General features: G+C 35.0%; 2 long non-coding RNA genes across 3 annotated transcripts; both read right to left on the bottom strand.

Annotated features, from left to right (window-relative positions):
- Window positions 1-4,127: 4,127 nt before the first annotated feature.
- Window positions 4,128-8,543, bottom strand: LOC109582631 (uncharacterized). Of its 2 annotated transcripts, XR_002185171.1 has the most exons (5): window positions 8,299-8,543; window positions 7,013-7,080; window positions 6,774-6,942; window positions 4,534-5,576; window positions 4,128-4,486 (listed from the first exon to the last, which is right to left on the bottom strand). It is a non-coding gene; the product is annotated as an uncharacterized LOC109582631 (long non-coding RNA). The 2 variants fall into 2 exon arrangements; XR_002185170.1 differs by having other exon boundaries at window positions 4,128-5,576.
- Window positions 8,544-13,527: 4,984 nt separating this feature from the next.
- LOC109582629 (uncharacterized) lies at window positions 13,528-17,233 on the bottom strand. Its single transcript, XR_002185169.1, has 4 exons — window positions 17,044-17,233; window positions 14,470-14,673; window positions 13,746-13,873; window positions 13,528-13,696 (listed from the first exon to the last, which is right to left on the bottom strand). It is a non-coding gene; the product is annotated as an uncharacterized LOC109582629 (long non-coding RNA).
- Between the last annotated feature and the right edge of the window lie 984 nt (window positions 17,234-18,217).

Genomic DNA, 18,217 nt, shown 5'->3' on the forward strand with positions numbered 1-18,217 from the left:
GAATAAAGGTGGTTGAACCCGTTAAGGCACACTACATATGTAGTGTGCCTCTAGGTTGGAGTACATTCAGTGGATGAGTTGGATCTCGTTATCGGATTGTTCATCTATTTGATTTAGTTGAGGTAAGACCTAGAGGATTAGATCTAAAATCTGCATATCGTAAAGTCCTTGTCCACGCTGCTGACAGTCATTTCTTTGGGATTTCTTGGAAAGGTGATGAATATTTTGACAGAGCTCTTCCTTTTGGTCTTAGGTCAGCTCTAATCATTTTTAACGCTGTGGCTGATGGGCTTGCCTGGGCCATGATTTGTTCTGGGATAGTGCATCTTATCTTTACTTTTTGATCCTTTGGAACCTCTTTGGCACCTCCCTTTTGGTCTGTGTCTATTGGGAAAGGCAAGAATTAAGGGTTCTGGCAATTTATGATCATATTATTGAAGTAGTAATAGGTAGACGAGTCCTATTAGCCTGGCCAAGTGATCTCTTTAAACCCCTAGTGACATAATGTAACCAATGCCAAGAGTCAGTTTGAGGAGCTTACAAACCTGCCGAAATTGGCAAATGACGTAAAGCTGACAGATAAGCAGAAATAGTCTTTACTTGAAGACCCTGGTTTGCCAGGAAAGCTGTAAAAAGACTGAGTGTTCTCTTAGTAAGAAAGATTAAGTTGAGAACAAAAAGACAAATATCGTTTTTGAGCTGTCGAGTAAGACGATTTTGTGGAGTCAGCTAAACCAGAGTTAAAGAGGCTTTACAATTAAACCCCTACATGCACAATGGCTTGTTAACCGTTATAACGTTTTCATTACAACTGAGGCTTGTGCTATTACATTAAAGGGGTGGGGATAAGTGCACTCCTAGACGGGACAACGATCCATTTAAAGCTATAAACATGTATGAATAACTATACTGGCATACAAACAACTATATTATGCAATACATACATGTACGCTGTATATTTAATAATTTTTTTCAATGATCAAAAAATTAAATCAAATACCAGCCAAATGTAAGCATCATGAAAATAGCTATAATAAGTACACGCTCATAACAGAGTCTCCTTAAAATATTAGTTTTTACACATCACCCCTCAAATAATGTACATACCATATTTCCTTGAAATTTTTTCACCCTTAAATTATATCCGTACCATTAAGAAGGCTGAATGAAATAACATTTGCCCTTGAATTATTACCACATGTTCCGAATTAGTCTTAGTTATTAGTTAGTTTATTGGAATGAACATTTGTCACAATTGCCCTTGCCAAGTGTAGGAGTGACACAAGGGTAAAGTACTCACTTTGTCTGTGTGTTAATTGCAACATGGCAAATTTTTCTGTTTTAATGCTGTTACTACTATCTGCTTAAATGTAGGGGAGTCTCATGATCATTACTGCTGCACAAAAAGCAGTTATTAGTCGCTGCAGGATTTTACTTCAAGTAGGGCATGGGTGAGACATAGGAAGTTGGAATTCGTCACAAAGGAGGTGTGTTTATGACCACACCTGCTTTTGTCAATCAGGTAGAGCTCTTAATTCTGTTTTTTGGGTGGCTTTGAAAAAAGCCAGTTGAAAGAACTCTTGCTCACTCATAGAAGAACTACTCTGCTGTTTTTGAGTTCCAGAGAAAGCTTCACTACCATGTCATCTAGCTTATCCTATAGTTTGGTGGTAATCCTGATTCAGTCGTTCCTGAGACATGGTTCACTTCAATTAGATCTTCAACTTCCATAATGAAGAAAAGGAACTCTCGGCCATTACTGTAGTGAGTCTGATAGTCATAGTGATCTGATTTGTCTCCAGTAACAAAAGGAAACACTCCATTACTTTGCACAGAGTGAATATACATGGTTAATGGGAATGCCTCTCTTAAGAATGTTGAAGTAGTGAGTAATTCTGATCTTCATCTATTCCATAGTGGCTAAGAAAGGCTAAAGAGAAGAGAGATTCAGGAAGGTACTGGAGTTGGGTACAAGGGCTGGAAGGGACTTTATAAATGAGAGATTTAATACACTAAATTTGTCATTCAAGTCTGTGTCAATAGTAGCATAAAATACTACAGAACAATTCTCATCAATTGGTGCACTCTCTCCAACAGGTGCTTCAATAACGCTATGTGAAAGAGATGTCTTCTTCTAACTGGTAGCATTACTACTTCATGAGCTCTAGCTATGCTCACAGCCTTATTCATATCTTCTTCCATTCAGTGTCAGACCTGAGGCTATGCAGTGCAGTCTTCATTGCTTCAATACAACTTGCTGCTGCAGCATAACTGAGCTGTTCTGATTGAGGCAGATTTGAAAGATTTCGTGTAATGGAGAAGATCTTATCGAACATGATAAGGGAAAGAAGAAAAGGAAATAACTTAATCTGATGAAGGAGACATCGAGATTCAGTAATATGACTAACACATTCATCTGAAATATCCTCTAGGGTCGCTAGTATAGCAGTGATTGTGGTTTTTACAGTAGTATGTCTGTCTAGTCTACAGCACCACCTTGTCTCATTCAGCTTTACTAACCTTATTTCCCTCTGTTTTAGTTGATGTTGTTTTTATGAGAAGTATACTATTTGGCACGGATTTGAGGTGAGAGAAGAAATGGGAAGCATGAGACAACTATCAACTAGTGCTAGATTAAGTTGGTAAGCATGGCAGTGGACACAAACAGCTCGAGGATTATCCTGCTGCATTCGGGTCTGTACTTCTGTATGTGTGCCACTCATAGCTGATGCACCATCATAACACTGACTGACACAATTACTTATATGAAGATGTACATTTTGAAGTGCTTCATCAGTTGGAGCAGCAGCATTCATCTCTTCACAGTACACCAATCTCTCCCGAATGACACCTTTCAGAGTGTATCAAAGTAAAAAGGCCATCTGCTCCCTTCTATTATGTCCTTCGTCTTGTCAATAATGACAGTAAAGTAGTGAGCTGCTTTCACTTCTTCAACAATAGACCAGTACACTATCAGCTGGTACTTTTAACATGGCGTTCTGGTAGTCATGACCAAGAAAGATGGCACTCTTTGGTCCACTCTGTAATCTATTCCTCAAGATCTCTATGTGGCGAGACTTGAGGTTAAAAAGCCACACAATGCTATTCCCTGTTGGGCAGAGTACAACAGTACCTCCATTAGATGCAAGACAAATTGTTGGTTCACATGTTCATGTCTTGCACTAATCAATTGATTGGCAATGGAGAAATCTATAGCAAAGGTTGGTTAGCAGATGTTAAAGAAATTGACTGCCTCTCTGTGTTTATGTGAAGAGTCGTGAATTGTAGGTACACTTCTCTTTCTTTTGGCATGTTTCCAATATGAAAACCCACCATGACATAGTCTCCTCTCATCATTGCTTCCGAAGAAATGGCAAGGAAAACAAAATACACAATCATGCTCTAAAGAATACTCCATCCAAGGATATGAGCAATACCAGCTAGTACACTATGTTTTCAAGCTGGGCTGACTTGTCGTTCTTTATTTTTCCCTATAGCTCCTGGTAGAGCTTGTGATGAAAATGTAGAGAGCAAAGATGCTGGTCCAGTATTGACGACAGGGGTAGAAGTGATAGTAGTAGACGTAGCGGGAAGAGAAGGTGAAGGAGGAGAAAAAGTAGGAGACGAGGCAGCAGCCGATCGAGTTACACTGGACTACAGTGATTATGAGTTGTCTTCAGCTGATGCAGTTACAAGTGATTAATGTATTAAAAGTATAAATTACAGTATTAACACTTATAACAGTATGCATATGTAGTATTATTTCAGCTCTATACAGACAATTCTTACTTTTAAATAGGTTCACTGTTGCTCCTCTAGGAAGGCTTGCTGACAAATGAAAGCAATGAAGCTTGTTTTTTAGCCATGGCAATTTACAAGAATCGAGTGGCAACAGAGATCAAAGATGACAAAACTAGAACAAGGTCTCAAGCTTGCTGTAGTTTAAGTTACTGTAGTCAAATTAGTAAATGTGTCTCTGTAGTGGCTCACTGTGATTGGTCTATGCAGTTAGCATCTCCTCCTCAGGCTCTGCTAATATTATTACCTTGTTGAACAAATTGAAAAGACTTTGTAACAATTTATATTATTAAAATGAACTTGTAATAATTAACTATGTAAGGTCAATCTAGTTAAATCCGTAGTTCCTCTTCACACATGCGGTAAGGATGCAGGTGGGCGGTAAGTTAATTTGGATTACAAATTTAAATTATAATGTCACTAAATATTAGTAACAGGCAAATTGAGAAAGTAGCAATCGATTCCAAATACTTACATCTGCACATCCACAGAACCATGTGTTGTCTTTAGTACTCTTGAATAGCAACAATATATGTCACACAATATCAGATTAATGATTAAGTATAATATAACACTGTTAACACTTAACACATTATAACTTCTGGTTGAGAAAAAAATAAGGTACATATTCTTTGGTGAGATACAATTTCTTTTTTCAGAAACTAGGACTCCTGCCTAAGAAAAAAGTCTTTCAGAAGGAACAGATGAAACTGAAATACATAAAAAAGGTCTTACAAGTACTTTTAAGAATGGGAAACGGCACGTGTTCTCTTTCCACCATTCAAGAGGATCTTTATTTCTACAAATGACAGCTTCCTCGAAATATCACCTGACTTCTATAGTTGCCTCAACATTAGAAGTTTGATGAACTTGTGACTCCTTAGCCTTCAGGTCAAATGAGTTCCAAATACTTTCAGTTGAGACCTCTTCCATGTCAGGTGACCTAGAATCCTGATCACTTGAGCAGATTGATAGTTTGGGAACAACTGTTTGTAACTTTGTTTTATCAACAAAGGAAAATTTTTAAAACAAGGATGGAGAAGAGTACTGACTGCCATGACATAGTGGGTCTCGATAGCTGTAAACCTGTCATTCAATTCTGAGTTGAGGGATCCAGCAAGTACTGAGGAAGGATTGGCTCTATAAGTAAACTACAGTGCTGTTGAAGAATTCTTGTTAAAGGAACTATCATTGAAAATATTGCCCTGATATGTTCTCTGTGGCTTCTAAAAAGGGCTTCAATAGTTGTAGTGCTTTAGAAATTGTATCCTTCTCCTTAGCTTTCAAACAAAGATCACTTTGATTCACCAAACAGAGAGTAGTTGTTATAAATTCAAATTGCTTGTAAAAGTGTTCAAGCATGATGTAATTAGAATTCCAACAAGTGGAAACATCTTTTGACAACTTGTGCTCTGGGAGTGAAAGTTAGCATTGGATCTCTACTAGCTTCTCTGTTAATTTAACACTTTGATGAAAGTTTGCAATATTTTTACACTTTGTTTGTACAGCAGAAAGCTCAGGACCACCCTCAATTGAGTTCAAATTACAACATTTAGAAAATGTGCAAAGCATGGTAGATGACTCCAACAAGTTAATGAAACAGCAGCCACCATATTAGCAGCATTGTCGGTGACCACAAAGACTATTCTATCTTGTATATTCCTGTTGTGAATTAATTATTCATTATTATTGATTTTTGCAATTGTACATGCTCAGATTAGAGTGTGTCTTGTTCATGAAAAAGAGAAGTCATAGTCTTGTGAGAATCTTGATCCTACCTAAGGAGAAGAGATAAAGAGAATAATACAGTCCTCAAATACCCCGACAATTCCAGCTTTCAACAACTTGTTGCAACTCCATTGATATAATGGCTGCCATGTGATCTAAGCAGAAATCAAACATTGCCAAAAGAATTAATAATCACTTTTTATTGCAAGCAGAGGTCTTTGCTAAGTGCTGTTCTGCTTGCTGCAGCAAGCAAATGCAATAATAATGAACAATAAATTTTAATAACTAGTGACTTATTAACTGTTATTAATATTCAAGGTGTGGTTGGGTTGCTTAATTTGGAATCGTTTAAAACAATTCCCACTTGTTTTACATATGAGTACAATTCCATTCGGAATTGAAGGATTGTACCCAGAATTGCCCATTACTACTAAATTAACATTATCCAAAATTGTCAAAATGAACTCAACATGTACAAAGTATAACAGCACACAAATTACACTGAGGATTCTGCTCTTTGGCACAATAATAGGTTATTAGCAGTCTGTATGTTCCAAAAACATACATAATTACATGGTTCTTTTAGGTGCGATTCCTTTCATTATGAGATGTATTCCAGACTCCCACTTAGCAATCAAAAAATCTCGAAATCAAAACCTGGCCTAAAGTACATGTGGTACTAGCGTACCTTCTGAGCGTTTGTTTAGCAAAGGAGGATAGGTTTCTAGTCACTTTTAGGTTTGCCTATCTCAAATTAATGTTAACAGACTAATTTATTTATCAAAAAAAGTAAATTCTAGTACTGAATAAGTGGTTACTTTTGCGGATTGCAAAATTTGTAGATTGTTTCCTGATTTGCAAAAAACAATGAAAACCAATTTAATACGGTACCTACATGGCACACCTGGTAGAATTCGCGAAAATAAAATCCATGAATTGAAATTTTAGTAGATTCCACGAAATAAAGGACCCACAAAAATTACTGGCTATACGGTAACATTTAATTATAATAATTTTTGCAATAAATAGAATTATTGTGCTAATTCCAAGTGTAATAATTGCAGACAATAAATTTTGTTATCGTCCAATACTAGGTTGACTAGTAGCATATTAACTTATCATTTCATATCAGTGTAGCTAGGTTTTGAAACAATTTGAACAATTCAAGTCAGTACATCCTTAATCAATACATTACTGTACAATGTACATGTACATGTACAAGTACATTTATAGTATAATACTCTTACCATAGTACTGGCCCTGATCTGAATGTTAGGATTACACAGTAGTTACACTACTAGCAGATGGATCAACTTCTTAAATTGGAAACTGATAAGTACTGTATCACAAAAAATGAAATCAAACATTAAGCGAATCTCCACACAAATGTAGTGCTAGAAATACATGTACCTAGAGCTAAAACATAAAAATAATTAATAGCAATTCTCTCATTTCTTCCGGTAGATAAAGTATTAAATGAACTCACTTAGATCAGCTATATATGTAAGTGGCAAAGTTACAAATCAAATCAAAACTAAGGATGACAATTTAACACTACAAGAGATAAGGAGATAAAAGACAGGAAAAATATAATAATCACAAATGGTATACCTCAGTGTGTAATCAAGTAATAACAAATAATCAGAGTAATGTAGAACATTAAGTGGGCGAGCTTAAGCAAGCAAAGCAGTGTACATACAATGGATCTTGACAGACTAACAATACTGCATGACTGCATTATGCAAGGGGCTCAAAACTTATTGAACAATGGATGTACACATACATGTACATGTACATATAGTTCTTATCAAACTTGGCAATATCTGCAGCAGTTAAAGTTAACTCGCTGATCAAGCATTAAAGATACCTAGAAGTAGTCACTGCACAAATGATATAGCTAAGTATTGCACTCCAAGTGTAACGAAAAACTCAGTTTTATAACGACATGTCGATTTAAAAACTAAGTTGCACATGCACAGTAAATTTAGTAATGGCATCCAATGTGCCCTATACGACTGTTCTTAAAAGGAAAGCATGTTTCACATTGGAAAATGTCAGTGACTTGGAAGAGCTCCTGCAAAGTGTATCTAGAGTTTTCAAGGACATTTTTACTCAGGAAGCTATAAGGCGGATTTACAATATGACATTAGGCCAGCGTACCGTCAATTTTTAATCAAAAACGTGGGCGATTTGACCTTTTGACGCATGCTTTCCGCTGGAATAGAACCAGATTCTATTCCAGCGTCAACGTAACGTCAGGACTAGCGTAATATTGTAAATCCGCCTATATCGGCGAGTCAATTAATAATTAGTATCAATATGAAAAGTGGAATGGGATATTTTGGGATGCCACTTGAAATATTTTTGATAAATCAGTTGTTAGAGTTATAGTGAATACAGCATTTTGATGCAGGGGTCTGTAGTATTTGGTAGGTGAGACAAAGCTGGTGGGGATAGAAAATAAGGTAGCACATAAATCTAATTTTTCATATGCATGATGATGCAAAATGCACCACAAAATTCACAAGGCTTAAAAAAGCCACACAGTACTGTGGTAATCACAAGGTGAGTAACAATACATACTATGCACTTATATATCAGCGACAATCTGACTAAAATTTATGTACTACTTGTAAAACAATTTCACCTTAAAATTTTTTGTTTAGTTGGAGCAGGGAGGTTATACGATTTTAATCCCTCATTAACTCATAAACATGAAAGGGAATTATTCATGATATAGTTTAAATACATGTAGATGTACATTTAAAGTACCTCGTCCGTTATTTTGCTGTCATTAGTAACTCCATCGTCTATAAAGCCTTTGTCATTCTAAAAGTATTTCTGCCCCAAGGGCCAAGTGCCCTTCAGCAGGAACCTCGACAGGACCAATCCACGAGGATGAGTCTCATAGTCACATATACCGATTCTTTATCGATATAAACGATACTTTACGGAATCGATTTGAATCATTATCGAAAATTTTATGCAATTTTCATCGATCTATTGACCACGCCTATTTATTAAGGTTAAATAACTAATTTTAATAAGTAATTGCACTGTTGAACTGCAAGAAAGAGGTAACTGACCAGTTGTTAGCTCAGCCTCAGCCTACCCCAATAAGAAGAGAAACAAGGCTCAAGAGCATGGAAATGATCTTCTCTCATGTCCAGTACAGTGCCAAAATTATTAGCCACACCCTTGACACACCCCTAAATGAAGATGTGGTTATCGTATCGTTAATAATCGATATTTCCTCAAAAAGTCAATTATCGATCGTTATCGAAAATTAAGAAAATTGGCCATATCGCCCATCACTAAGTCACACACAAACACTAAAACACGTGGTTAGAAGGCGGGTTTTGTTTGTGCACATGCGTAAATCTGAAGGCCCCCATCACTAGGTAACATGTTTCCTGCGTTGCTTTGATCTTGTAAGGCCAGAAATAGAACAGCCTTTTATTTCTGGCAACATGTTGCTTACAAGATCAAAGTAAGCACAAATGTTGCAAGCAACATGTTGCCTAGTGCATCGGGGCCTTTAGCATCATCTTAAATATCTTTGTCATATTTAATTGCTTACATTTTTAATCCATGATTTAGTTGCATCATGTCCCTTAACTCAGATTTTAGTAACCCTGGCCAGCAGACTTAACAGGAAAAGAAAAAATTGGCCCAGTTAAGCCTACATTAGTGTTCTGGCTAGTGGCTATACCAGTACAGTATACATGGAGAAGTGTTGAACTAAAGAGAATATAATGCAGTGGTGATGATTTCATGACTTACTGCATGCGACTATAATTGTGTGTACATGTACATATACATGCATGTGACTTACTAATTATAGCTAATAAAATTATTTGTATTATCACAATCAAAATGATCCAGAGCAGACTATAGCTTAATTGTAGCAAGAATATTATATTATGATACTTGTTTATGATAATACAATCAATTTTTTAACTTTCTTGTTTGTCTTCTTTTAGGTCTCCTGTAATGAATACAACATTTAAAACTCCTCTTGTCAATTAAGTTATATTTCTGTTATCTAATTATTATTATTTCTGTTTTCTAACAAAATTAATTGTTTATTTTACTTACCTTTTGACAGTTTAGGATGCTTTCTTTTCAGCTACCTTGCATGCACTTCTCAGGAATAGGCAAATAGCTAAAAATTAATAAATACTCTTGAAAATTGTACCAAACAACTGCCTAAAACTTAATGCTCAACAAAAACAGCACCGATCATTTTCTTAAAGGTAGAAACTAGAACAGTTTTTTTCTAATTATTCAGTGTAGGGTTGAGCCTCTGTTGGATTGTCTGTAGGGTTACATCACCATTAAAACACCCACATGTCAACACTACACTGCATGCAGTTAAAGTTGTCCGACTAAAGGCATGCACTACATTTAGCATAATGCTCATTCAATTTAACTGTGTTGATTTAAAACATTGAAACCAATAATCATCAGTGCTACATATGGCCATTTTATACCTGCAGTGTAGGGTTGATATGTCTGTGTTATATTAGTGATACAAACTTACAAAGTTTTGTTTCAATTCGATTTATAGGTTCAAACGAGACAATTCAACAGAGGCTCAACCCTGCACTTAATTTCTTAAATTTTCTAGTCATTAAAATAAATGATATAATGTTCACCATGTTATTAAAAAAATAATGATAATTGTTGTCACATAGTAAGCAAAGATGTAAGAACATGCTTATGGCCAGAGGTAATGTGGTTATAGCCTGTACAAAATTTTATTTTATGTAGGTTATGAAACATAATAGGAAGAGTGGCAATTATGAAAGGGCAAATGAAGCTTCTCACAATGAATCTTTAGACTTTTCAATGAGAAATGATTTATAACTGGATAATAGTAGGTCTATTCTGAAGCTGCTCATAAATTAAATTTTACATTGTTAAGGAAACTGAGTTGAAAAACTATTTTACTTGGTCTAGAGTTAATGAGTTTCCTGTCACCTGTCCAGTTTGAGGCTTCAAGTTCAAAACCAAGAAGATAAATTTATGGTGTAGTTGAATTGCTGAGTGATAGAAGTCCTCATCATATGTAGATCTATGTTGCTTGAGATTCTCCTTGTAAGACCCTTAAAAGTTTTTATGACTTTAGTGCTGCTGTTTAAGTATTATCATTTTAGTATAATTTCAAGTATCATTTAAACTATAGTATTATTTCATCATCATGATGAATTAAAATATTAATTATTTTTAACGTCAAAAAGGAAGTCTTGAGGGTCATAAAGTTTCTTTAAGCTCAACACAAGTCTCAGACAACCAAGACCAAACCTATAAAAAGAACCTTTATCACAAATCAGTGTGTATACTTATGAGGAGTTTCTGTTGATATATGAACCTTGATCCATTGGTGTTAACCCTTCAAAATATGAGTCTGACAGTATTAATGTTTCCAATTAAGATACATCTTATTTGTTCAAATGCTTCGGATCTTCAAAATTATCTTCAGTAAAACAAATCAGGTAATACATAATGTATATGTAACTAAAACAAAATCTAGTCCTAAATCAATGAGTTATTTCTAAAGAAATAATGCAAGTAAAGTTTCTATCACACATAAATTATATAAACTAAAGTCCATTTGCATTCGCTGAGCCCAAGAAGTGAATATTAACCCTACTGAATAATAATAATAATTATCACAATGCAATTTTGAAAAGTATGGCTGTAATTTCTACATAGATTATACAACTAACTTGCTTGTTTTTCCTATATTAAAACGGCTTCAATTTAAATTGTACATTCTGAGAATGAAATAATAATCTCAATACAGGATATGGTCATGCTTCTATTAGACAAGTAAAATCATTACTGATTATTCCACACTCAATTATTGTATCCAGGATGGCTATATGTAGATCAAATCATGCATTCACACTCGTCTTCAATCAAAATCAAAGTTAGATTTAGCCAAGCTACTTCCAGGTGATTTGAATTGATTAGATTCTAATCAGACTACTCTAAAATTTTATAGTATTCAAATGTACAGTAGAAATACCAATACTTTGTATTTGACTCCAACCCTGATTCTGTTTATACATTTTCATATCTTTGGCAAATTAATGCAGTTTAATTCACTATACTACAATCAAAGTGAATTTTATTTTTGTACCTATATGTTATGGATTTTATTATGATTTTGAATCTAAGTGGACAAGTGTGAAATGAACATCACTAATGACATTGTACACATCAAGTACTTAAAAGCACTTTGAGAGTAATTGGAGTTTTCTGAAAGCATTTAAGTATCATCACTTGTGCAAAAAGTACTCTACTTGAATGGCCGGCCATCTGGTGCCCAAACACAGTTACGAAAGTGCTAAAACCATTTAAAACTTAAGCAATGCTATATTAAAATGCTTCATACAACAATAGAACACATATGAGTATCAAGCATAATTAAAACAGCCTATAATGATAAAAAGAATCTTTACTTTTCACACTGCATGCACATGAAAATGGCAAATATTAAATTTGTGTATTGAGTACATGTATACTGTCTTTAAAGCATTGACACAAAAAATGCTTCAGTACAAGTCAAACACAAGCAGACTTGGGATGAGTACATTGGTATTTTAATTTAAAAACAAGTCAGTGGTGAAGCACTTTTGTTATGTACTTACCGCTTTCAATCAAAGCATTCATGTTTTACATATTATTATAGCAACTAATGTAATGCCAATGAATTATGCATTATGATTAATGCTATTTAAATCAAACAATTTACTTAACAAATTATAGGGTGGGGTGAGTACAATTGTATAATGAGGCATTCAAATGCATACTCATTTTGAAATTCAGCAAGACATATTTATTGAAAGAAAGGACTCTGCCCCAAGTCCTAAAATGAAATATTCAGATTAAATCATGTTTGAAAAGATGCATTCCTAAGGTGCATCTGCCTTAAAACTGCATGTGTGGGTAAAAAAGTAACTTAATGGTGACATGTAAAATGAGTATAACAGTTTATTATGTTCCAGTATGACAATACATGCATATACCTATTGCTTTTAACATAGTATCATAGTAATACTAGTTGCACTAAATACCAGTAGATCTATACCTTTTTGCCACAAGATACTGTTGTCACTTTTTAGTTCAGTACATTGGTTACTGCATATACAATATAATTTATATCTTGGAGGAATACAGCACAGCAGAGCTTTTACAGTAGCAGTTTTTTAGGTGACGGCTACAACCCAGTTCCATCCAATACACCATATACAATGAACAGTTACAGTACAGCTCACAGATAAACTAGCGTGCTGTTATAACATAATTTTGATGCTAAAATGATTTGTCTCCAAAACATGATTATAATGCCTATATAAGCATTGTAATTTATAATATAGTACTGGGCAGTTAAAACTTCAATTAATCAATCAAGTAGAATACTCAAAATTAAATAGATACAAAAGCCAATTATAACTATGAAAAAATTCAGTTTAAAGCCAATTCCCACATTCAGGTACATGCAGTGTTGAGCACGCTGACCTTCACTTTCTTCACTCTAATGTTTAGCCTCTTTGCAACCTCTTCAATTCCTGAATGATAAGGAGCACTTGTGCTTTGAAGGTCTCGTCATATACTTACTTTAGCTGTGCAGTAGTGTCCTCTGTGTCACAATCACGTTGAGTATCCCCGATGACATCTAGTCTCGTGAAAATCTATAGTCTTGAGTTGAAAGAAACTACTATACTTGGTCCAGATACAATCAAGTTTCGGGCCATCACGGACACCAAACTGTCCAGTTTGAGGCTTCAAGTGCAACAGGAACGGAAGACAACAATGACAAACAGGGACAGCCCATTGCACAACCTTTAAAAGTGGAAGGAAGCCATGAATAAGGAGATGAGAGTCTCTCAAAACCAATTAAGTATATTTATAATGTAGCTTGAGATTGTCCAAGTAAGACCACAAGGAGTTCTTATGACTTTAGAGCTGTTGTTGAAGTATTAATTATCATTTTACGATCATTTCAAATATCATTAAACTAAAGTATCATTGATTTCATCATTCAGTATCATGATGAATCAAAATATTATGTATATATTAGTTATTTTCAGTGTTAAAAAAAGGTCATAAGGAATTTCTTCAATCTCAAGACCAGTCTCAGGACACCAAAACTGTAACACTTGTAAAAAAAACTTTTATCACAACACCGATAAAATAGTTGTACTTACTAGAAGTGTCTGTAACTTCCTCCGGTGTTGACACTTCCACATGTGGGTTTGATATTCCTTCATCTACTATTATATCCGTTGAAAATAAACCTTTAACCATTTGAAATAGTCCAACTCATCACAATCACCTTCAGTACAACAAATCAGGTAATACATAAAATTAAGTACATACTATAAACTACACAAAACAAATCCTGGTCCTAAATCCAGGAGTTATTGTAAAAAATTAATGCGAGCAAAGTTGCTATCACACACATGGATTCAAAATACTAAAGTCTATCTGCATTTCAAGAAGTGTATACAGACCCCACCCAATAATAATAATAAACACAATGTAGTAATGCTGTGAAAAGTATGGCTGTACTTGCAGGTTACGAGACTAATGATGTTTGATTTTTTTAGCCATTAATATTGACAGAGGCATTACAGTGTCTGCCATTATTCCTATAACCTGCCGTCAACTTGCTTCTTTAGTACTAAGGTAAATGGGACAAAGGGAGAGGAATGCACATGTATTACAATAATTATAAAACTTAATTGCAAGTCAAAATTTTTATAGGAAGAAAATGAGGGCTTAGGTGAATGCAAATGGACTTTAGTACCTGGCGGCTCTTAATAAGCCGTTACTCTACATGGATACATATCGTTGTAGACAGAAAATAGTATCCCTTTCTAAATCAGCATAAAGTGCATATACTACCATGTAAATATATACTGTACTTACTATCCTCAGGGGCCACGTATTCTATCACTGGTAAGTCATGTTCAATTGTTACTGCCTCCTCCTCAGAAAATGCAGATGGCATGGTATTCTCCTTATCAACTGATCCATTCCTAGCAACTTCATTGCTAAGACTTTCTAGAGGTGGTGTCTTTGCTTCAACAGACATTACTTGCTTTTGGCTTCTGACCTTGACAGACACATTCTCTGCAAAATACAAGTAAATTACATCATTCAATCTGTAGCAGAATTGAGGAACACTGGGAGATAATCATGCTTTACTCATGTATACGACAAGTAATGTAGCTATGAAACTAAGTGTTTCATTTCTTATGCATTAATATTGACAAAGATATTACAGTGTCTGTTGTCCCTATAACCTGCCAAGGACATGTACAAAATATAAAATAATAAAAAAAACAAGATTAATATAAGTAGGATTCCGAACGACCAACAGAAATACAAAATGAAAATCCTACTCCTGTGATGCAAATTCTACTCTACATTGTACTTTCAATGTTATTATTTAAGAAATTATGGATCACCTTGCCACGTAGCGAAAAATTTGCATTATGAGAGAAGGATTTTTATTTTGTATTTTCATTGGTTGTTTGGATTCCTACTTAATCTTGTTTTTTATAATACCGTATAGCTAGAACTTTCTATGGCCCAAAATTTTTGCAAATTTTGTGAATTTGATAAAATTCGTAAAATTTAAATCCTCAAAAAATAGGTAAATTAAAAGGTGTGGCTCACCATGCTTTTTCTCAGTGTAATTATAGTGAAGCACATGGCGTGTTCCTGGTATTTTAAGCAGCGTCAAAGAATAATCCTATCTTGCTTAATATCCTAATGGAGCTTTGTGTCATCATCAGATATAGTTCTGGTAAGTAGTGAAGAGCCGCCATTGATCATTAGTGTAATCAAGTAAATTTGCAAAAATAAAATCTGCAAAGGCCATTCTTTGGCAATTTGCAGAAATTTTAGGCCACAAAAATTTCTAGCTATACGGTATTTGTAATATTCTTTTAGATAGTGTCCATTGCCATTTATTGTGGTAAATAGTTATGCTGAAGGAATTCTATACTGATCAGTGTTTAGTCAAACACACTGAAGTATAATAATAATAATAATCTCAACATGTGTTCTTGTTCAAGAAGCAGTGAAAGTACTGCAATCCTGTCCCATTGATTGTTGTTCATGATTCATGATCATTGTATAACAATAATTAATTATTGTTTGTGTTTTTAAAATACAATTTGTAGATCGCATATTTAATAAAAGGAAGCGTAACAGTGTAAAATATTCCTATAATTGTTTTTATCACCTTGCATGTACAGCTGCATGGGTTTTTATTAAGACTTATGGAGGTTTTCTCTACCTTCTAATGCTTCTAGAAAAGACTTTAGACAGTATCTATGTTTTCTTGCTGTTAGAAAGCTCATAACTTTGTCCTGTGTGCAAACAACCATTTTGTTTGCCATGGCCACAACCACTTACGTAATAGAGCTCGAGTGTGGGCAGCTGGTTTCTAAGGCTTGTTATTTCTCCAATACAACATGTATAGAAGAAATGTAAGTGTTAGCATACAAATATATATATACGTATAGCTGTTGGTGAAATCAATTATAGGACGACCTAGGGGCTATGCCCCCAGGTTGTAATAATTATCACCAAGATTGCATACCTGGAACTGGAAGCCTGGAACCTACACTAAGTATTGTAGTTCATTCAAGCATAGCTAGATATAAAAAATTACTTGCTTTGTCAGTTCTGAGACCTGAGTTTGCATGGGTGGCCACACCCCAATCAGAGTTTTGTCAATTACGCTATGAAAGAGCTTAAGTAAAAGCCCAAGACCTTCATCAAACAGGCAGTTACAAAAATCTCTTTTGGGCTCAATTACAAGCTCAAGCTCTTTATCAAATGTACTTATATTCCTTTACAAGCCTTCCTTAAATGATTAATAAACATAAATTGCAGTTGTTTTGGTTCCATTAGTAATGAGCTCACTAAATGTAGTGTGGACTACTACTGTATGGGTATAAAATTTCATGGGGTATTAAATTTCACGGATTTTGTGGTTGACTTCTCAACAACAAAAATTAATACCACGAAAATGCTCACTGCGCATGCACAGCACATAAAATCAATGACTTACTGCAAGTGCACGTGCAAAAACGCGAAATTTAACCCCCTCGAAATTAAAGAATTAAGAGCTTTTCACTAAAACACAAAATTTTATGCCCTCAAAATTTTCTACCTATACGGTATTTTAATTGTCTCTCGAATTGTCCACACATACACATATTATTGTGTAATGATTACTGATAATGAGGGGATCATGACAAATGAAAAAACACCTGGGCTTTAAGGGTTCAGCCCAAGCTGAGGAATATACAACTAAGTACAAGCCCAAGCTCTTTTTTCTAAAAGGTTTTAAATCACCCTGAATATCTGCATGGGCTTAAGACAAAAAGGGCTTGATAATTTTGCACCACACGCTGCTTTGATTAACAAAATAGCAGCACAAGATAAGTATGAGTGATCCAGCAGACCCATAGTGCCCACTTCTACCTTTCTGGGAGAATGATTTGATGGGACATGCATGGACCTGCGCATGTACTGTTGGAGCAGAATGGTATAAAAATAGCATTTAGTACCAGCCAAGATTGACATACACATCAACTGGATTGACAGGAGACGAAGATGAAGAAAGTGGACTGAAGTTCACTGCCATGTGGTCGTTTTGCCGATTTTTGACTTTCCACTCATACAAGGTTTAGAGCCACACTAATGGTACCAATGAAGTCCTCTGGTCAAGATTAGGTCTCCTAAGAAGTCTGGTAAGCACAGTAGCCCGTTTCCTGGTTTAGCAAGGCTTCAAAAGTTGTGGGAGCTATATTGTTTTAGGGTGAATCCTACTTAGTAATGCTATGATGTTACTCATACAAGTATACTGCTAACATACAACATACAACTCCTTTCAACATTGGTGATTGGAGTTGACCTAAAAATTAATTGAATGTCATAATTGACACTTCTAAGATACATACAACATGCTTTATTATCACATCACAAAATGACATACATGTACATGTATAGCAAACAAAACATGTAAGAGCTGTAGTATTCAGTCTACACAATAACGGTACGCTTTACGGACACGAGAAGTTGCATAGATTCCCCATTGAAAGTGAACATTACTAAAGTATACTAGGACAGCCACAGATGCTTATACATTATTATATAGGCGGTAGCCTATATGTAGGATTGAGGTTGATTTTTCAAGATGGCGGCCGTTTTTATGATTTTCAAACACTTACAACTCTTTTATCTTACGTGGTACAGCCTTATAAATGGCTTAGATGAGCTCTCCTCCACTGAGCGATTCTCCTGGTACCTTTAAAGTGGACTGTAATGTAGTGGGAGCTTTTCTGGAGAATAGCCTGCCCAAATTCAAATTTTTTGCAAAATTCTTCAGACTTTTTCTTCTTTCTTTCATCTTCTTCTATCAACACTGAAATCTTTTATACCAGAGAGCTGCTCAAGTTGGCCTTTACATCATTCCTTTGTGCTTGGGTCAAGGATTGTAAATGACTTTTCAAAAAGGAGCAAGGACAAAGAACAAAATGGAAGACAAAATCCAGCTGCAGGCACCTTGTGGGTTTGTGGTTTGACGCCATTTTAATTTATGCGCACGTGGTCATCATGAATATAATTAAACTAACAGAATCATAACAACGTAATT

The sequence above is a fragment of the Amphimedon queenslandica genome, unplaced genomic scaffold, assembly GCF_000090795.2.
Source record: "Amphimedon queenslandica unplaced genomic scaffold, v1.1 AMPQUscaffold_13369, whole genome shotgun sequence".
Taxonomy (NCBI): domain Eukaryota; kingdom Metazoa; phylum Porifera; class Demospongiae; order Haplosclerida; family Niphatidae; genus Amphimedon; species Amphimedon queenslandica.